Source organism: Anabrus simplex, chromosome 1, assembly GCF_040414725.1.
Source record: "Anabrus simplex isolate iqAnaSimp1 chromosome 1, ASM4041472v1, whole genome shotgun sequence".
Classification (NCBI taxonomy): Eukaryota; Metazoa; Arthropoda; class Insecta; order Orthoptera; family Tettigoniidae; genus Anabrus; species Anabrus simplex.
In genome coordinates, this window is record NC_090265.1 from 511,058,238 (window position 1) to 511,081,148 (window position 22,911).

At 38.5% G+C, this 22,911-nt stretch overlaps 1 protein-coding gene across 5 annotated transcripts in view; it reads left to right on the top strand.

Annotated features, from left to right (window-relative positions):
• LOC136857039 (E3 ubiquitin-protein ligase KCMF1) overlaps positions 1 to 22,911 on the top strand; it is a 320,855-nt gene that overhangs the window by 51,449 nt on the left and 246,495 nt on the right. The gene's annotated exons all lie outside the window — the stretch shown is intronic.

A 22,911-nucleotide genomic window follows, 5' to 3' on the forward strand; every position in this document is an offset into this window, starting at 1 on the left:
CACTTACTACTCTGAGGAATTTCAACTGATCTGATTAAAATACAAATGGTAAGAAATTAGCGATTGTAGTCTATAGAATGCAGCACATATTTGTTTGTGGATTTTCCTTCATGACAGGTCTATTATGTTCAAAAAGTACACTACTAACATGATATATTCAAGCTTATGGGTGAGTTTTCTTTTATTATTGACACACATTAGTTGCTAAGTTGAATGGCAATCTCTCATACCATTATGCACCGATGAAAAAATGAAATGTCGTATGGCTTTTAGTGCCGGGATATCCCAGGATGGGTTCGGCTCGCCAGGTGCAGGTCTTTCTATTTGAGCCCCGTAGGTGACCTGCACATCATGATGAGGATGAAGACAACACACACACCCAACCCCCGTGCCATTGGAATTAACCAATTAAGGTTAAAATCCCCGACCCGGCCGGGAATTGAACCCAGGACCCTCTGAACCGAAGGCCAGTACGCTGACCGTTCAGCCAACGAGTCGGACATTATGCACCGATGACCTAGCTGTTAGGCCCCTTTAAACATCATAATCATCATCAGATTGCCAGTCCTTTAAACTAAGTAAAGAATATGAATGTCATATGTGGTTATGATTACTTTTTTTTTTTATTCCAAGAAAAATAAAGCGATTCTGAAGAAAGTATTGAATTTTAATTACCTATCTCAGTCGAACATAACAGGAACAGAAAATGTGATTTAAAATATTTGCTCCCTTAAATTCACACAAAACACTGGACAGGTAATAAGACTGTTGCTCTCAGTTCATTCAATCTCATCGTCGCCATAAGACCTATCTGTGTCGGTGCGACGTAAAGCAACTAGCAAAAAAAAAAAAATAATAATAATAATAAAAAAAATAATAATAAAAAAATAAAGCATTCAATCTCACCGACCTTGATAGCTGCAGTCGCTTAAGTGCGGCCAGTGTCCAGTATTACACGTAACTAATCTCATGATTAGGCCCGTATTGAAATTTGCTATAAATGCTTACAATATAGTAACTATTTCAATTCACCTATTCAATACCAATTGGTTTCATGTTGCTTGTTCATAATATTACAACATGAATTTGCAGGGACATGTTTCGCTTTATTTACAAGCATCTTCAGCCCACACAATTGTCTCAAGGTTAAGACCTGTCGTATTTGGATTGTTTTTACAAAATATTTTGCTTGAGTATATGTCCATGTTTGGTAATAATATAGGATATATGTACACATTAAAAGTATAACAATATGAATTACAATGTTGGATAGAAGTAACCCTTAAATTCTAAAATACATTGACATCCAGAAACATAGTAACTACAATTTAAAATTTCTTTTTGGGTTGAAAATTGTTTTCACTTTTACAATGTTGAATTGGGGTAACCCTTAATTCTAAAATTCATTGACATCCAAAACATAGTAACTGCTATTTAAAAATTTGGCTAAAATTGTTTGCACAAAGCTGTGGTTGATTTAAACAACCGTAATATGGCTTTAATTTTGAGTCATGAATAAGAACTGAAAGTTAAAATATGTAGGAGTCATTTTTTCTAAAACCGTTGAAATCTGGAACACCGAGCTCGATAGCTGCAGTCGCTTAAATGTGGCCAGTATCCAGTATTCGGGAGATAGTAGGTTCGAACCCCACTGTCGGCAGCCCTGAAAATGGTTTTCCGTGGTTTCCCATTTTCACACCAGACAAATGCTGGGGCTGTACCTTCAATAAGGCCACGGCCGCTTCCTTCCCACTCCTAGCCCTTCCCTGTCCCATCGTCGCCATAAGACCTATCTGTGTCGGTGCGACGTAAAGCAACTAGCAAAAAAAAAAAAAAAAGTCTGGAACACAGTAACTTCCGATGTTGAGAATTTGGATAATAATTGCGATCTCCAATGTAATTATTTAAAAACAACTATGATTTGACTCCATGTGTCGGTAATATTCTAAATCTAAATCTTGGAACAGTTGGAGACTAGCTTCTAGAATTTACGAGGCTTGCTGCAGTTTGGTGTTTTGATCAGTGAAGTGTTGGAATAATGAGTTCTTGTTCATTGCGACATTGAATATCCGAAGGTAGCCGAATGTATTAATGTAGTTGTAGTTAAAAGGAGTGGCTTCATTCAAGTCTTGAATAGCTGTTTAGGTTTCTTTCGAGGTAATAGAATGAGTGAAGCATCCCTTTGACTGCTGCTACAAAGTCTTGTGGTCTTTCTTACGTTACTGTGACTGACGTCTGTTGACATGACATGATTCAAATTTAAAGCCATATTACGGTTGTTTAAATCAACCACAGCTTTCTGCAAACAATTTTAGACAAATTTTTAAATAGCAGTTACTATGTTTTGGATGTCAATGAATTTTAGAATTAAGGGTTACCCCAATTCAACATTGTAAAAGTGAAAACAATTTTCAAACCAAAAAGAAATTTTAAATTGTAGTTACTATGTTTTTGGACGTCAATGTATTTTAGAATTTAAGGGTTACTTCTATCCAACATTGTAATTCATATTCTTATGTACACATTAAAAGTATATTTCCTATATTATTACCAAACATGGACATATACTCAAGCAAAATATTTTGTAAAAACAATCAAATACGACAGGTCTTAACCTAGAGAAAATTGTGTAGGCTGAAGATGCTTGTAAATAAAGTGAAACATGTCCCTGCAAATTCATGTTGTAATATTATGTACTAGCAACATAAAACCAATTTGTATTGAATAGGTGGATTGAAATAGTTACTATATTGTAAGCATTTACAGTGTCCAGTATTCGTGAGATGGTGGGTTCAAACCCCACTGTCGGCAGCCCTGAAGAAGGTTTACCGTGGTTTCCCATTTTCACACCAGGCAAATGCTGGGGATGTATCTTAATTAAGTTCTACTGAACTGAAAAAAGACTTTTCTATTAGTCACTCGGTCAGTCACTACTGATCTGTATTTAGGGCAGTCGCCCAGGTGGCAGATTCCCTATCTATTGTTTTTCTAGCCTTTTCTTAAATGACTGCAAAGAAATTGGAAATTTATTGAACATCTCCCTTGGTAAGTTACTCCAATCTGTAACTCCCCTTCTGATAAATGAATATTTGCCCCAATTTGTCCTCTTGAATTCCAACTTTAAAAGAAGGAAAGAACACAAAATGAAGATAAAGACATCACTCGAACTTAATCGTCTACTGATGTCATTCCATGCCATCCCTCCACTTACAGCTCGGAACATACCACTTAGGCATAAAATCTCAAGGATATTATAAAAAAACCACCTATTCAATACTTTCCACTTTTAACACATTGCTGACCGGATGCTCGAGCTTGTCACATACCCTGTGGATCGGACATTTTTCTACTAAGCATACTAGGGTCACTTTATTATAAAAATGTAAATATTAAACCAGTCAAGATTTTATCTTTAAAGTTGGTGGATCTGTCTTTACAAAACCATCTTCAGCGTCAATTGCTAACACATCAGTAATGTTTACATCGTTGTCGTCGTCAGTCACTTGAATAAATAAGCACACTAGGTAAATTACGGCTTGTAGAGGCTTGAATATCACTTCCACTATCACTCGTGCACTCAGTTTCCACTAATTCATTATCACTATATCCCTTTGAACGATCATCAGCATATAATTCTTCTAAAATATCGTCAGCTAACACCGTATTCCGCAGGCGCTCCATCTTGTCATTGACTGAACCGGCAGAAACAAAGTCGACGTTTCGAAAGTAAATCAAAGAATAAAAGAGGCCGTGAATAAAAGAAAAGTGGCAGATATACATCTACGATTTATTCTACTCAATGTGCAAGTCTGAAATAGTTCAATATATGGTCAAGAGATGTCACTGGAAGACTGAAAACGTCTTGAATAAAACCGAGATTTCTCGGGGCCCGTCACCTACCGCTGGCGAGTTTACCACGAGATTTCTCGGGGCCCATCACCTATGTGTTAATGTGGTTTGAATCTACATGAGTTTATGTAGACTTATCAGGTCAGGTACATGTTTCACCCATTATTTGGGCATCTTCAGCCTGTAGAAAACCTTTAGGTCAAGGTTTGGGACCTTTTAAATCATATATACACTGACTTAGCAGATGTCATGGGATAGTCACCTAATAGTGTGTGGGGCCTCCTCTGGCCCTGCGAACTGCAGAGAGGCGCTATGGAAGTGAGTCGACAAGTCCCTTGTAGTCCTCTGGACGCAGCTGACACCAAATTGTTTGCAGAGCGGCCGCCAATGCTGGTCTGTTTGTGGGTGCAGGATCCATAACATGGAGCCTGCGTTCCAGGACATCCCAGATATGCTTGATAGGGTTCATATTGGGGCTCCTGGGTTGCCATGGCAGTCGTTGGACCTCCGCTGCTTGTTCCAGGAACCATTCCCGGGCGACGTGGGAGCGATGTGGTAGTGCGTTATCATCTTGAAACACCGCAGAATTGTCTGGGCGCTGGAAGGCCAAAAATGGGTGGAGATTGTCTCCGAGCAGCTCAACGTACCACGTACTATTCAAAGTCCCTTCCAGAACAACTAGGGGGCCCATTCCATACCAGGAAAATGCACCCCAGACCATAACACAGACACCAGCACCCTGGACCACACCTTCGAGGCAGGCGGTATCCATCACTTCATGTGGTCAGCACCATACACTGTGCCTCCCATCGGCATGGTGCAGTTGAAATTGTGATTCGTCCGACCATATCACGTTACGCCAGTGTTCCAGTGTCCATCTCTGGTGTCTGGCAACAAATGCGCGTCGTCGTGCCCGATAACGTTGGGTTAACAGTGGCACCCGTGTGCGGCGCCGGCTCCCATACCCCATAGAATCCATGTTCCTACGGATTGTGCACTGGGAGACGTGTCTAGCACGGCCTGTGTTGAATTGAGCCGTGATTTGTTGCACGTTGCCCGTCTGTCACTATTGACAATCCGTCTCAGGTGTCGCCGGTCACGGTCATTGAGGGTGGCTGTTGTGGACGGTGACACCCGCATTCAACCATTCACGATACACCCTGGACACGGTTGATCGTGTGAAGCCGAATTCCCACACCACTTCTGAAATCGCACTTCCCATCCGTCGGGCACCGACCACCATACCCCGTTCGGTGTCAGCTCACGACGACGTTCCACGTTACACCTGTCACATGCACAGCCACTGCTCACAAGGTCTCCTATACAACTCCCGCTGGCACAGGGGGTGCATTGTGCGCAGACAACACATCTGCGCATCAGTGCTCCGCTATCCCATGACATTTGCTCACTCATTGTAGTATAGTATACAAACGCTAATCATTTCTTAAGACTAACATGCGAGGATAATAATTTTTAAAATGTGAACAAAACATAACTGTGGGTAACAAATCAATTGTGTTTTAACACAATACTTGTCAGTCCTATTCTATCTAACTTAACATATGTCTAAAATTAATATGGATCTTCTTCCTCTATCATAAGTTTTGGGTAAAGAGGATATTACAAACTGGGGTTCATTTGACCCTCCTATATCATTTCATGTTCTTGACGTACCGTAACTGTCAGAATGTGTTGTCAACCACAAGTGATGATTTAGAACTGATTGTTAGTTGTAGGCTAGTCAATATTATTGTGAATGAAAAATATAACATTTAATTTAACGGTGTTATTTACACAGTTAAACCTTGTCAGTCTTGTTCTGTTTAACTTAAAAAATGAGAGTTGTTACTTGTAACATACCACTTAGTCGAGCAGCTCGTCTCCTTTCTCCCAAGTCTTCCTGGCCCAAACTTTGCCACATTTTTGTAATGCTACTCTTTTGTCGGATATCACTTGGAACAAATTGAGTTGCTTTTATATGGATTTATTGCAGTTCTTGAATCAAGTAATCCTGGTAAGGATCCCATACGCTAGAACCATACTCTTGTTGGGGTCTTACCAGAGGCTTATATGCCATCTCCTTTACATCCTTACTATAACCCCTAAATCCCCTCATAACCACGTGCAGAGATCTGTAACCTTTATTTACAATCATATTTATGTGGTTGCCCCTGTGAATGTCTTTCGTTATATTAAGACATAGCTACTTACAGTGATCCCCAAAAGGAACTTTCACTCCATCAACGTAGTAATTAAAACTAAGAGGACTTTTTCCTATTTGTGAAACTCGCAACCTGACTTTTAACCTTGTTTATCATCATACCATTGCGTACTGTCCATCTCACAACATTATAAAGGTCATTTTGCAGTTCCTCACAATCTTGTAATTTATTTATTGCTCTGTACAGAATAACATCTGCAAAAATAAAATAAAAATACTTGATTCCACTTCTTTACACATATCATTGATATATATATATATATATATATATATATATAAGAAAACATAAAGGTCCAATAATACTGCCTTAGGGAATTCCCCCCTTTATTAATACAGGGGCAGATAAAGCTTTACCTACTCTAATTTTCTGAGCTCTATTTTCTAGAAATATAGCTACCCATTCAGTCACTCTTTTTTCTAGTCCAAATGCACTCATTTTTGCCTGTAGTCTCCCATGATCTACCCTATCAAATTCCTTAGATAGGTCAATCGCGATACAGTCCATTTGACCTCCTGAATCCAGGATATCTGCTATATCTTGCTGGAATCCTACAAGTTAAGCTTCAGTGGAAAAACCTTTCCTAAACCCAAAGTGCCTTCTATCAAACCAGTTACTAATTTTGCAAACGTGTCTAATATAATCAGAAAGGATGCTTTCCCAAAGCTTAGATATGCATTGCATGTCAAACTGACTGGCCTGTAATTTTCAGCTTTATGTCTATCACCCTTTCCTTATACACAAGGGCTACAATAGCAACTGTCCATTCATTTGGTATAGCTCCTCCTTGCAAACAATAATCAAATAAGTACTTCAGATATGGTACTACATCCCAACCCATTGTCTTTAGTATATCCCCAGAAATTTTATCAATTCCAGCTGCTTTTCTAGTTTTCAAGTTTTGTATCTTGCTTAACGTAGGTAAATTTTAATACTTCTTTAGTATTAGCCACGTCCTCTATCTGGACATTATCCTTGTAACCAGCAATCTTTACATACTGCTGATTGAATACTTCTGCCTTTTGAAGATCCTGGCATACACACTCCCCTAGTTCATCAATGATTCCTGGAATGTCCTTCTTGGAACCTGTTTCTGCCTGAAAGTACCTATACATATTCTTCCATTTTTCACTAAAATGTGTATGACCTCCCTGTGCTTGCCATCATGTTATCCTTAGCTGACTTCTTTGCTAGATTTAATTTCTTAGTAAGTTCCTTCAATTCCTCCTTACTTCTACAGCCATTTCTAACTTTATTTCTTTCCAACCTGCACCTCCTTCTTAGTCTCTTTACTTCTCTGTTATAATATAGTGGATCCTTGCCATTCCTTACCACCTTTAAAGGTGCAAACCCATTTTCACATTCCTCAATAATTGCTTTAAACCCATCCCAGAGTCTGTTTACATTTTTATTTACCGTTTTCCACCGATCGTAGTTACTTTTTTAAAACTGCCTCATGCCTGCTTTATCAGCTATATGGTACTGCCTAATAGTTCCAATTTTAATACCTTCCTTTCTTTCACATTTATGTTTAACTATGACAAAAAAAGCTTCATGATCACTAATACCGTCTATTAGTTCTGTTTCTCTATAGAGCTCACATGGTTTTACCAGCACCACATCCAGTATATTCTTCCCTCTAGTTGGTTCCCTCATTTTCTGTAATAGCTGCCCTTCCCATATTAACTTATTTGCCATTTGTTGGTCATGCTTCCTGTCGTTTGCATTACCTTCCCAATTGACTTTTTGTAAATTGAAATCACCCACTACCATCACGTTCCTTTCCATACCGTTTCCCCACATGGCTGATTATCTTATTGAATAATTCTCTATCAGCATCAGCTCTACCCTTTGCCGGTCTATACACTCCTTAGACATTGTTGCCTATTATCTTCAGAGATGAGCCTTACACCTAGAAATTCACGTTTGTCATCTTTAAGTTTTTCGTAACTTACAAATTCTTCTTTCACGTGAGTGAATACAATTTCTATCCTATCTCTATGCTACACACTCCAGTTCCGTGAGAAAAATTTTTGCATCCACTATATCATTTCTCAGCCATGATTCAACTCCTATTACAATTATTTAACTCAATTCCTTTCCTTACAATACTTTACAGTTGAGTACTAACATTTTTATGTTTTCCCTCCTTGACTTCCAGTTCCCTGCACTGTTATCACCGCTTCCTAGGCCATCCCGTTCCCCTGAATGTATCTCCCTATAACCCTTCGAAACAAATTTCCTAACTTATATGTACTTCTGCGGTTTAAGTGAAGACCATCTGAAAGCAGATCCCTATGTCCTACCCACCCCATTAGGATCTAGAATTCTCTCTTCGTTTCCCACATACCCACTCCATAGTCTCATTTAAATTCCCAATCACCTTCCAGTCATTATCCCTCCTACACAATATTCCACTGATATGAATCTCTGCTTCCTTGAACTCCACCCGTGCTGCATTTATCAGATCCCACACATCCCCAACTATGTTGGTATTTATTCCTGTTTGTCTTACTTTCTTAGTACCATCTGGTGAACAACAGTGAGGTTTTTCCGCCTGCAGTTTCTCACTACCTTTGCATAGTCCTCTGCAGTGTATAAACGCTCATGAAATTTGAGGGCACGCTCAATATCTGCCGTCACTGTTTATATTATTCTGATCTGGAATTCACTGATTTGGCACGTTCTATTTAGCATAACATGTTAAAAGTTTGTTACAGTGAAACCTTGGCATCATCTTCAAATAAATATATCAATAGAGAAATATTGCTTTCATCCAGACTACCGTGTTAGATACCGTGCAACAATCTCATCTTGGTACTAACCTTAGAAAGTTCGTCTAGAGAACGATTCTCCTACGTAACCTTTTTAGCAAGGTTCGTTAGTAGCATTGTCCTTCTTCTTACATTCGGAAGTACTTGATACTTCGCTGAAGTTAACACTTGATAAACCGCTCAATGTATCACCACGTCAATAACTTAGCACTATTGAAAACGCGGGCTCCCTCGCTGTTATCCGTGACTCAATGTGAGGATTGTGGCACTTGGTCTAATGATGCAAACTGGAACGTGCATAGTTTACAGATGCAATTTACAGTTTGATTCCTGCTATGTTGCTTAGGTTTTCAGTTAACTGACAACTAATGACTTCTTGTAATGCAGTGGGGAATTTATTATAAGTAGTTCAAGCTTTCCTCAACAAGTGCTAAAATCTCAATTTTGGTGAAATGGCGCTTAGTCTGTTTGTGCATAACTCCATCCAATTGTGGCCAGTGTGCATCTTTTGACCAAACCTCTGTGTGTTCAGAATAAATGGAGTGAAATAAACCGATTTGAAATCACTATGAAATTGTTCATGTTTTGTATATTATACAATGTTTAAATGTGTGACTGTACCTTTAGTGCAGAACATGAGATTCTGAAAGAACAATTTGTTGACTTGAAAAAAATCCATCAGTTGTATCTCACTGTATGTGGAAGGTAACTACTTAATTTTTATCTAGGAATATAACACAGGGTTATCTGAGTAAAATGGTCTTTGGTTTTGAAGTATTTTGTGAATGTTCAGAAATATGTTTTCAAGGCTTTTTAAAAGCCTGCAGCGTTGAGGGTAGTATAACACTTGGCACTCACAGAGTTAAGATACGTTTCTTGAAAGATATGTATGTTCCATTATCATCCATTGAAATTATTTTCAACAGTTCAGTACATGCATTATTATACAGATTGAGTTGACTATGAATGTTCTCCTCAGGAACTGGTTAACTGTTAAAGATATTGGAAATTTGTTACCTCTGTCAGTAATTTTACCATGGGGCTTATAATAAAGCTTCCAGGTTGTCATTATGTCCTGAGATATCGGTACTTCTTTTAAAAAGGATTCTACACTGTTTTACACACCTAGCTTTGGAGATATGGATTTTGTCATTTTAGAAAGGTAATTCTTTTCAAAATCTGACGAATACTTTTCGTGAACGAATCGATCACTAACAAGGCGGCCAAGGTACGCTATCCGAGAGCTGGGTTCTCGCTCTGCTGTGCCTATGCTTGAAACCTTTAATATTACTAGATGTAACAGGTATAGGAAAAAGGGAGTAGTAGCAGTGGCTAATAAGCGACAGCTTTTATTTTAATAGGGCAGCCTATGACTAGTGAACGACACAAGTTTGACGACACTATTTTCTAGAGATGTACTTGTTGGATTTTGAAATAAATCACACCCGCGAATTTGGAATGCCTTCATCTGTAATGCTAGATGTTCCTATTAAAAGAAACAAAATTATTTCTGTTATCTTGGCAGATATTGACGTCGAATGCATTTTTTTCCTTCAACTGTGATGTTCTATTTTTGTCCACTTCCGTGGAAAATTTCGTAATTTGCTTATGTTACTATGCTTTACTACTCCCTGAACCGGAAAAACAGTATTTTGGCAGCAAGCTGTTGCCAGGTCGCTTGCTAGAGGAGTTTGCTTGTCTATGATGCCTGTGCATTTCCTCTACTCTAAACCCCCTGTGCCTATCGTAAAAGGTGACTAAAAAGGCCCCCAGGGACTCTTAACTTCTGAGCGTTGGTTGGCAACCTCGGGGCCTAAGAGCGCTTCTGGCATTGATTTCACTCACTTGTGCCAGGCTCCTCAATTTCATCTATCGTATACGACTTCCCTTGGCCCAACTCTTGTTTTCCAACTCAAAGATACTGGGTTTGAAAGGCCATGGGAATCTTTTATTTTCACACCATAAACGGCCCTTGTTTTTTTTTCCCCTTCCTTTTTCTTTTTCCTTCATTTTTAAAAGTGTTTTATCCCTTCCATTTTTTATCTTAGTAGTGGTTTATAGAGGATTGTTGCCTTGTTGTATTTCCTCTTAAAACTATCACCACCACCATTTCCTCTATGGTCATATTTTTTAGAGTGCTATTGTAAGTGTTGAACAAGTTTTTATTTACATGTGTTAACTTGAGTATCTCTGAAAGATTGTAAGTCAACAATGAGTATTCTTAATGTCCAATCATGGTCATTATTTACTCTGGTGAGTTTCCATTTTCTGCTCAGACATGCAATAGTACACAAAATACTCTACTTGAAAATATTAATTTTTTGCCTCATGATTGCATTTTTTGTGAATGTGTCAATATTTAATGTGACTTACCCTGTAGATACTGATGGTGATATTTCCCTGTGTTATTCTCAAACAGGCAAATATATTGGATCTAGTAGACGTTCTGCCGGTATCTAAGGGGTAAAGAAATTTCACCATTATGGCATTTGTGACTGCCAGTCTTGTTTTCTTCTTAATAAGAATACCTAATTCTAAAGTATTTTAGTTCTTGTAGGGATGTGGCAGTTGTTTTAATAGGTCAACATGCTTTGCAGAATAGTCTCTTGTGCTGGCATGTCATGAAGTTTTTTTTAATCCTTTGCTCCCAATATATATATATTTTGGCTTTATCAAGTAAAATGGCGTATATGTATTTTAAATTTGTTACATGACCATGATAATATATTAATTACTTGCTTGACATGGTAGTTCTTGAGCATCTACAAAAATATTTCATCAGTGTGAATTAACTGTAGACAATAGTATTATGGTAAATGGGATAAAAAGTCGGATTGTAAGTTTCTGCAAGAGGAAAAGTCCTCAGTTTTAATTACTATGGGGATCACTGCATGTACGTGGATGTTAATATAAGGACGGATTGTAATTGTGATAATCACATTAAGGAGATTGTAAATAAAGATTACAGATCTCTTCATAATGGTTGTGAGTAGGGAGGGCGTTTGACTTAAATTTCATAATGTATGCAAAATAAAACTTGCAGTTATGACCTAAATATAGTACAAAAATTTTTAAGTGATTTCTGAAAAAGACAATATACTTTCGAGTTTATTGTAGAACACTTATTTTATTCATGAATAGAGCAGTATTTAATGAGGTTATTATTGTTAATTTGTTTTTAAAATATACTGTAAAATAAATTATTCTTAATGAATGTATGTAACTTAAGTAACAGTACTTGAGAATAATGCGAACTGAAGTGTTTCGTATATTTTACAACATCTGTGAATTACACTGTACAGTGAAAAGTTGGAGATTCTCTAAGGAAAATGATTGTCTGTTGTGAACAAGTACAGGCTTATACATGGAGAAACTTCTCTGCACTTCAGCAAAAACTACTGGAGCATACTCAAGACATGTAATGTCTCCTGGATTTAACTCAGCAAGAGAAAAATTTTCACCTGACAAAAGCTTTGCCATTTACCACATTATTTTGTAACCACAGTTCTTCTCTAACACCTTCATTTTCAGTGTATTTGCTTCACCCACTTTACCACCACTCACATGGCCGGTTTCACCAAGCTTCGTTTATGAATTTGACGACTGTTTAACTTTGACGATTCGTTTATCGTCCATTTTTTCGTTTCTTCAATGTCTGTTTACTTTGACGATCGTCAAATGCACCATCAATTTTGACGCGCCGATTTTCGACCTTCAAATATGACGATTCGTTTAAAATGGTGTGTCCGTGTTGTAAACATTGCAGTGTTCAATAGTAGCTGGAAATTATAGATCTCTTTTAAAGGGTTTTAAGCGTTCCGACATTTTACAGGAAGTGTTAAAGCATTTCACAGAACGTTATTTAGAAGATCATGAATGTGGGAGACAACTTTGATGCTGAATTACTGTATATAGAATAATTGGAAAATCTGGGACCTGAACGTGCAATTTCTGACCGTAATGATCATTTCTTCTCAATGGATGACTTCAATTTTGTAACTAGGTACAGACTTTCCAAGAGAGTAGTACTGAAACTTTTAGAGCAAATTGAAAATAGACTGGAATATCCTACTAATAGAAACCGTCCGTTAACACCGATACAACAACAACTACTTTTAACTTTACGTTTTTATGCTACTGGTTCTTTTCAATTGGTACTAGCAGATGTGAACAGTGTATCTAAATCAACAATTTGTCGCTATATTAGAAAAGTTTCCGAAGCAATTGGTTCCTTGAGACCCCTGTATGTGAATTTTCCTGAAGGTGACGAGGCTCGTTCAGTTATTCGCGATTTTTATATGATAAGCAACTTCCCTGGAGTAATAGGTGCCATCGACTGCACACATATACCTATACTGTCTCCTGGTGGACATAAAGCAGAAGTTTTCCGCAACAGAAAGTCCTATTTCTCAATTAATGTACAGACTATTTGTGATGCTAATTTACTAATAAGGAATATTGTTGCTAGATGGCCTGGATCGGTTCATGACAGTTTTATTTTTGATAATTCTGAAATAAGAATGAAATTTGAGACGGGAAGAATCCAAGACGGACATCTCCTAGGGGATAATGGATATCGGCTAACACGTTTTCTTCTTACGCCATTCTTAAATCCACGAAATCAAGGCGGTTAATAATGTTACTTAAGTTTATACGTTAACACATTCGTAGATCATTATTACGTTATTATTATTATTATTATTGTTATTATTATTATTATTATTATTATTATTATTAAATTTAGTCTATTGTTTCTTCAAATAAAAGGAAAGTTTTGCCTCTAGCACTGCACTTCTCAGTTTTTCATTTTCTTGCTTAATTTTTTCGGTTTCTTTTTTCATGTGTATTAAGGCCAGTTCTTCGTTATGCCTTAATTGCAGCATGTCTAATTCTTGCTTGCAGAGATCCCTTCTTGCTTCTGACAATTCAATAATTTTTTCACGAGCTTTCAATGCTTCTGATTTCTTTGTCTTCTTAAAAGAAGGCCGGTTTCTTGATGCCCACGATATCTTGCTACCGCTAGTTGATGGTGGAAGGTCATGGATTGTATTCGGGACCGTTTCTTCACTGGTAGGAATAAGGATCTCTGTACTAGGTTCTTCTTCAAACGTCACCAGTACATTGCATGGTTCAATAGTGTTGCTACTGGATGCGGTTAGGCCTATGTATGCAGAGTCGCTTTCCAAGTTGTTGGGAAGAGGCTCTACTTGGTCCCTGATTATTTCTAGGAGTTGTGATGATGTTTGATCTAATGAAGGGGTTACAGCAACTCCACCTCCAGTTTTAAACATATTCACCTTATCCTGGCATCTTTTTTGCTTAGCCCTTCTTTTGAAGTTGTCATAAAACATTTTCAGTTGTTTCACTGACCTCTTATAAACAAATTCATGAGAATTAAAACAATTTGCTAGTTCTATCCACGCTTTCTCTTTATCATGTAACGTTATGCCATCGGTTTTCTTGTTTTCGATTGTCTCTTTCCTTTCGGCAACAAGACTCACGAACAAACTCTTCTCGTCTTCAGAGAATTTGGATCCTCTCTTCTTTGACGAAATATTATTATTATCTTCCATTTTTGAGACCACTCTTACAACTGAAAATTAAATTACAAAACAAGTCTATTTTCAACCACGGCTCAGTACTTCAATTATTAATCGAGAAATGGCAATCCGAACGTACGATAAAACTCGATATATCGCGATATAAAATCGTTTTGAAATGCGAGTTCGTGTCAAAATAAACGGAGCGTCTATTCCAGCTCACTAGTGATGATGAAATGTAAAAGGTTTTGACGAAGCGTCAAAAAGAAACGGATCGTCAGTTTTGACAGCCGTCAAGCACATTATGACAAAGCTTGGTGAAACCGGCCAATACTGTCCAAATCATTGACAACTCTACCCACATCTTGCAGTTGATTCATTAGTTCCACTTGCAATTTTTTAAGAACTATCCAATTTTTTTAAAAATATGTGGGTGCATTACTGTATATACTTAGTTAGGAAAGTGCACCCACAGTTTCTCCATTTGATTGGAGCAGAAGCAGTGTTGTCATCATCAGAGCTCTGTCAATAATAGCAGGTGTCAATCCACATTCCCATCTGTTTAATACAGGTGAAAATGGTACTGAAATGACTGGTGCTTTTATTTTGCATGGTTGAACTTGAAAGGGAGCTTTCTTGGAAAGGATAGTCAGTCTGTCAGCTGCAGGAAAATTAGCCTGTATCCTCTCTGTTGTTTGGTGTAATACACGTGGTGAATATGTCACGTGCACCTTTTTTTATAGAGTGCATTTAAACAACCATCCACCTTTATCATGTAGGGTGCTATGGCTGTTATAAACAGCAGCTCTTTATTGTTCCAAATGCTGCCTGGTCACAATGTTCTTAATGACTGGTCAAGAACTCGGCAGATTGAGTGGTCAGCTTTGTCCAGCTCTTCACAGTGTAGCAAGAAGCATTCTCCAGGGGTTCCTGCTTCCAAAATTCCAACCACAACATTTGCTATAAAATGTAATATTCTACAGATCCTAATGTTTCATCCACTGAATTTTGTATGTTTTTGTCTCCAACTTTCTTCCTTATTTCTTGTATAGTTTGGTCATAGCGTCTGCCAACATGAGTTTGTCTCGGTGTGCTGGAATTTGCTATTAATTTTCTGAACAACCTATCATTGCAATGTAAGGCCGTAAATCCCGACTCCCATGTGCTGCTATTGGTGCCAATGCATATGGTGAGTGTTGCCAACTTAGCAGATTTTCCGCTAAATTAGGTGGAATTAGAAGACTGTCGGCGGAGAAATATACCATTTAGTGGACAGCGGATTTTTTGGCGGAATTCTAGATTTATTATAGCGGAATTTAGCGTTTTATCCATTTTACTTTTAAAAAAATTTGTACTTCAGTCTGTCTTTGAGCTATTCCGTATTTCTGGCAATCACATGAGGAAAACATGTTATTTGGATTTAATGTTATGAGATAGTGGTATCATAAATTTGTAACGCATGAGGAAAGGGTACCTTTCTCTTAGTTGACGAATGATGACAGATAATGAAACTGTGAGAGAGTAACATTTATATTTATGCTATGAAGGAAGACCATTCAATGAAATGGCCTGTCCTGTGTGTGGCCCTTGAAGCAAAGCAAAAACAAGTTATTTCATTCCCTCTCCTCATACGAGGAGGGGCGGGCCATCAGGTCAGCGAAGGAGCTCTTCGGCCATAGGAAGGAAAGAATCAGTAAAGAAGATAAAATGTAGGGGGTATATGTCGTACATAGCATAGAAAGGAGATCGTTAGTGAACTGGCGCAAGGAGACTGGGACAACAAGTCGGACCCAGGCGAGACCCACAAAGCACCCTGCACAAGCAAACTCCCGCGAACACCAGAGGGAAAGGAGACGAAAAATTTATTTGTAGCAACATATCTCGGGCGCGTATTCAGAAAAAAGACAATGTTACATAGAGTTACAGAATTACATTACATTACATTACATATATTGAGCTGGAGTAATGAGCGGGTGTGGTAGGAAGGAGGAGGATAGTGTTGTGATAGAAGGTAGTGCAGGGTTGCGGTCATGTTGGTGATGGAAGTAGTGAGTAAACGAAGAAGAGCCATTATTGGGAGGGGCGGTAGAAAAAAGAATGGGTTGTGGAGCGGGTACGTTAAGGGGCGGCAATAGTAGGGTGGGGGGCTGTAAGAAGGGGTGGTAGAAGAAGAACAGACATGACGGGGTGGGGAGCAGGAATGTTCCACTCTATAAGTTCTTCTGTGTAGACGGACGCCAGAGGTGATCAGCTGGTCAACGTCGGCGTTAGACGAGAGTTGAAGACGGACCGTGAATGTTGGGCCTTGATCGTTGAAGATACGGAATGCTCGACGGGCCAGGACACCAGCCAGTTGAAGTTCATTCAATATATCCTGTTCTGGGATGGCAGGGTCTATGCCACGGATGACGCAGTTCAGAGACGATTGGAGTTGTCATGTTGCTTCATTGGGTGTGTCCTCGGTGAGCGGGCTGAGCCGCAGAGGTGGCAGACGAGTGGTTGCCGGGGGGGCTGCAAGGGACTCGGGAGAGAGACAGGTAGGGAGATGGTGGAAGTAGACATGATAAGAGAAGAGTGGCGAGTCGTGGTAATGACGGGCGAAGTAGTCAAGGGAGTGGAGGCAGAAGTGGTGAAGGTGGGAGTGGTACTAGTAGACGTAATGGAGGTGGGGGGTGGTGGGGACGTCGTTTGGCGAGATGAGAGGGGGGTCAGGAACGTAGCACAGGTCATGTAAGATACTCTCGGGAGTAGGAACCACCTCGTGCCGTTGACTGGAGATTATGGCGCCATGGGCTACGGATTTGTCCACTTGAGCTTGTTCCCGAAAGAAGGCGAGGACGTCCGGTGAAGTTTGACCAGAAGATCTGTCCTGAAGCCGTGCAACTTCCCAAATCGAGTGTCCGTGTCCATCAACTTCATTGCAAATGAACCAATCCGAGAAGGATGTGTCCACGCCTTTGATGATACAGGTGTACATGGTGGAGAGAAGGCGACAGCCAACTAGGCGTCTGCCTATTTGTTTGTCCCTGGGTCGGCTGAGTCAGCGATAAGCAGAGTGCCACCCAGCCGCAAAAATGTAGAGGCGTGACGTATTGATGTAGGATGTTGCCCTTGAGGTAGGAGATTCACCTAGTTTGCACCCGGCAGTAAAACGCTTACAAGTTTTAGCTCGCCGGCTCGCAGGCAGGGGGTTAATTCCAGTGGAACTCACAGATCAGGTGAGTACAGACATTTATTATTATTATTATTATTATTATTATTATTATTATTATTATTATTATTTGCGTATGGACCCAATGGATCACGCAAAGCTCTAACGATTCTGTTTTCTGAGTTGCCAAACAGCTCTCATCCTTTCTCTGTGGATCCTTTTTCGTTCTTCTGTCCACTTTGCTCCAGTCTTCTTTTTCACTTCGTTCTCTAGTTGCACTTTCCATCCGTTAATTTTTTTCCTAAAGAAGTTTCTGTCTGCGCTGTCATTTGAGTTCATCTGGGCTTTTTCTAGATCCCTCTTCACTTCTAGTACCCATGGAGTATTTTTTAGATGCTCTATGTAGGTGAGGATCTTGTGTGTCAGTCTACTTGCCGACAGTCTGCGGACGTGCCCATAAAATTTCAGACGTCTTTTGCGGATGTCTGCTGCAGTGTTGGAAAGCTCTTCTGTCACTTTGCGTGACCTCAGTCTATATCCATCTTCTGTTTTTTGGGGGCCGAGAATTTTCCTCAGATTATTATTATTATAGTCCATTATTTAAGATTGGATTTCTTGGCAGAATTTTAGCGGATTTTTAGTAGTATTTAGAGGATCTTGAAAATATAAGTTGGCAACACTGCATATGGTATCTTATTTTCAATAAGTCTTTGTGTGGTACATGTAGAAGAGCTCATGGTGCGGAGACCTGAGTCTATATCCACCTTCTGTTTTTCGGGGGCCGAGAATTTTCCTCAGATTATTATTATTATTATTATTATTATTATTATTATTATAACCCATTATTTAAGATCGGATTTCTTGGCGGAATTTTGGTGGATTTTTAGTAGTATTTAGCGGATCTTGAAAATATAAGTTGGCAACACTGCATATGGTATCTTATTTTCAATAAGTCTGTGTGTGGTACATGTGGAAGAGCTCATGGTGCAGAGGAGTGCACATCCTCTTATTGATGCACTGACTGCCCCGGTCTTCATTCTCCTCAAGAACCAAACTGTCTGGTCTCAATCAGAAGAAGATCCAGGAGATCGTGGCCATGAATGGTCTCTGTTTCCCCAGACTCCCCTCAAGAGGTCGGCAAATGCCACACCCAAGCCAGCGGAGGCTGCATCGTCGACCGGGGGTGGGAGTCCACTTCCGAGCCTGTCTGAACAAGATAAGAAAGCAGAGAAGAGGGACGCCTTAACCATGCGCTCCCCCACTGCTCATGCAAAAGGGGAATCATGTCCTCCATACACTAAGGCGCGAGTTGTTATTCGGCTGAATAAGAAAGTTTCATGGGAAAGATGTCTATGATGTCACATACAGTCATCTCAAGTGTGGTCTGTGTAGGCGAACTACGGGGCTATACGAGGAGTAACATAACCACGATACCACTTGTTAGTTACAACACTGTTTTATTCGACATCACAAGCCATACTACATCTATGTACACATTCACTCTACTAGTACTTGGCTTACATCTTAACATCTTGTACAACTGCCATCCAACTGCTACACATTTCAACTGGTACATCCTATGACACACAATAAGTGGGACGCAGCTGATCACCTCCGAAGAGTCCATAGATAATCGCAGAGAAAAAGCTGCTGTCAAAGAATACACAAAATTACTGAACATTGAACCCTAACATTTCCCCCTCAGTGTTAAACTCATATTTACATTTTTACATAACCTGAACATCTCAACATCTCAACATTTTAACAATTTTCATACAGTTGCCAAGAATTATATAGTTTACAGGCTTAGTTAACATATCAGCTAGTTGCTTGTCCGTTTCAATATATTCTACATTCACATGCTTCTTTTCCACTTGATGTTTTACAAAGTTATACTTAATGTCTATGTGCTTTATTCGCTTCTGATCCGGATTATTCACAACTTCTATTGTACTCGGATTATCTTCAAATATGGTTATACTCCCTGTATCAGTAATTAAGTCTGCCAAAACTTTATTCAAGAACATTGCCTTTTCAGTAGCTTGACATAATGAGATTAATTCTGCTTCTGCAGTGCTTAACGTCACAACACTTTGCTTCTTACATTTCCAAAGTACCGTGTTATTAAGTACCTTAAATACACATCCTGAAGTTGACTTACTGTCAAAGTCTCTAGCAAAGTCTGCATTTGCATAACCAGTTAACACATCACAGTTGTTTGATTTACAGTACTTCAGTTTCATGTCCAAAGTTCATTTTACATATCTAAGTACTCTTTTTTAATGCTAACCATAGCTCATCAGATGGCTTGTTTTGAAATCTACTTAGATAGGACATTGCAAAAGCTAAGTCAGGTCTTCAACCATTTGTTGCATACATCAGTGAATGATCTACAAATTTTTCCTTATCAGGAGTAATTGCACAATCATTACTGATTCTAAAATTATTGTCCATGGGTGTTCTTACTGATCTACACTCAAGACATTTTAAATCTGTGCAAGACACTCATCAAATAGTTTGTTTGATCAATGTACAGACAGTTTTTTACTTTGTCAATGCACATACCTAGGTATTTAAGTTTATTGGATGCTAGATCCTTCATCTTAAAATTCAGGCTTAAGAAGTTTTTCAGTTTGTTAATTTCTGCCAAATCATTTCAAAAAATCAACAAATCGTCCACATTAATCAACATACACAATTTATCTTGGATGTACAAACAATAATCATTCTCTCACCTACAAAACCCATACTCTTCCATTTTCTCCCTAAATATTTTCATACCAATATTTGGGTGATTTGCAGAGTCCATCTAAGTTAGTGACTTTTTCGAGTACAGAACCGGACTGAACTTCCACACCTGGTGGGGGTTTCAAAAGGACATTTTCTTTGATCTCTCCATACAAGAGAGCACTTTTTACATCTATTTGATGAATTTCCAAATTATTTTGAACTGAAACCAATATCAGTATTCTTGAAGTTTCTAATTTTGCAACAGGTGAATAAGTATTCTCTTTAATGTTACTCTGTAAAAAATCATGTGCAACTAATCTTGCTTTGTACACCATTGAACTGCCTACTTCTTTCTTAGTAGATACCCACTTAGTACCTGTGACCATTTCATCATTTGGTTTCTTTACTTCATTTTCTTCAAGTGATTGTAGCTCTTCCTCAATAGCTCTTTCCCATTATAATCTCTCGCTACAAAACTTGACATCACTGTAACTTAATGAGACATCAACCTCTGACTGAACAAATAATGCAAATAGCATCTCTTCTGCTTCTTCAACCACCTTATCCACATCTGTGACATCATCATGCCATGTTGGTTTCCTCCTAATTCTTTTTCCTTCTTCAATTTGATCTGAACTACCTCCATTACCTTCAACTACCTTCTCAATACTGACTTTAACTAAATGAACATTAACATTTTGAAGTTGAGACTGGACTGATACAGTTACTACATTCTTGTTCCCTAATTTATGTTCGTCAAAAATACCTTGTGACCTAAAACAATCTTTCTCTTTTTAGCAGCCCATAACCTCCAACTTCCTGCCGGAGCATAGCCTATCATAACTAGCTTTTCACTTTTTGGTTCCAGTTTTCTCCTGAACTCTTTAGGCACATGCTTAAAAGCAATACTACCTAAAACTCTCTGATTCAATCAGTGAAGTTCTAGCCTTTTCTACGAAGGTTCTATTCATTTCATATTATTACTAATATATTCACCACCATTGTCTGCTCTAAGTTTTAACTGGTTTTTAGAGAAATGATTTTTTGCATAATTATAATATTCAACAAACTTGTCATATACCTCATCCATATTTCTCAATAGAAAAATGTGTAAAATCATCAGTAAATGTTGCAAAATATTCATATCCATCCCATTAAAGGTTTAATTGGACCACACACATGAGTATGAACAAGGTCTAAGAGCTTACTTGACTTTTCTCTTTTACCACTAAATGGTTGTCTAGTCATCCTTTCAAGAATGCAATTCTCACAATTAAAATTTTCTAATTCAAGTGACCTAACCTTCTATGCCATAACTCTAATTCTTCGTAGGTTTACAATTCTTCAAAGAATTACCATAGCTAGCATTAGACTTTTCAACTTGCATCTTAACTGTGTACAGTGAACCATCTTTCTGTCGTGAAAGTATTAATTTCTTATTCAAGAAAGCTTTGACACTCCTATGAAATATCATTTTGCAGCCAACCCGCTCCAACTTTGATACTGACAATAGATTTTTTCTGAGTTCCGGTACATAATTACATTTTTAACAGTATAAGGAACAATTGTTCAATTAGCATACATATTAGTATTAATATTCTCTATTCCAATTGCCTCAATGTTTATGCCGGTTTTTGCTATCTTCTTTGGAAGTCTTAATTTCACATAGGTATCAAAAACATCTAATTCAGACACAAAATGATCAGAACAACCTGATTCCACACCCCAAACAAGATCACTCTCAGTATTACCTTCCTTATTTTCCTCTACATTACACACAATGTTATCAGAGTTACATGAATTTAAATTTTGCCCTGACTCACTTTCACTTTGAACTTCATTTTCATCCTCTGCATAAAATGACAATTTGCCATCTTCTTCAGTGTTGAAATTATTTCCCCTGCTGTCCATTTTCCAAGAAGTATTTCCACGAGCTGTGGAAACTGGCCTACGAAAATGTGTTCGACCATGTCCTCTTGACCTTGAAGGTCCTCCTCCTCTGTCTGGAGTGAACTTTCCTCTTCCTCTGTAGAAGCTTTTAGGTGAAGAATTGGAATGTTCTTTACACTGATATTGTTTATGACCTGGTTTACCACATCGAAAGCAGAGAAAAATTTTATCACTTCTGGTAACAGAATTTTGAAATTTCTTCTGTTTTTCTTCTAACAGATGATTTTTCACAAAGTCTCAAAGTTTCAAGAACTGTCACCGCTGAATTATATCTACGAGGCATTGAAACTAACAGACAATTTGTCATCCTCAGATAGCTCACTATCAGCATCCTTCAGTTGTGAGAAATAGTCCTCCAATTTCATAATATGTTCTGCTAATGAACTACAACCATCATATGTAGTTCATTCAACAGTCTCCTCAAATATAAACTACTTCTTGCCCCTTTACCTTTAAAATTATCTTCTAAACTCTTGAACATTAAGTTTTGCTTACACCAGCAATGAGTAACGCCTGGGCTTTTGCTTCCTTACCGGCATTTTCTGTTTTCGTAACAAAATCAGGAATTTCGATAAGCTTCTAACACTTGAGCTTGACATAATACACTCTTCATTCTAAGCGACCCATTCCCAAAATCTGCACCCGAAAACTGCTGAATGTGAAACATTTCGTTAATCGCCACTGTCTCTGGTGAGCCT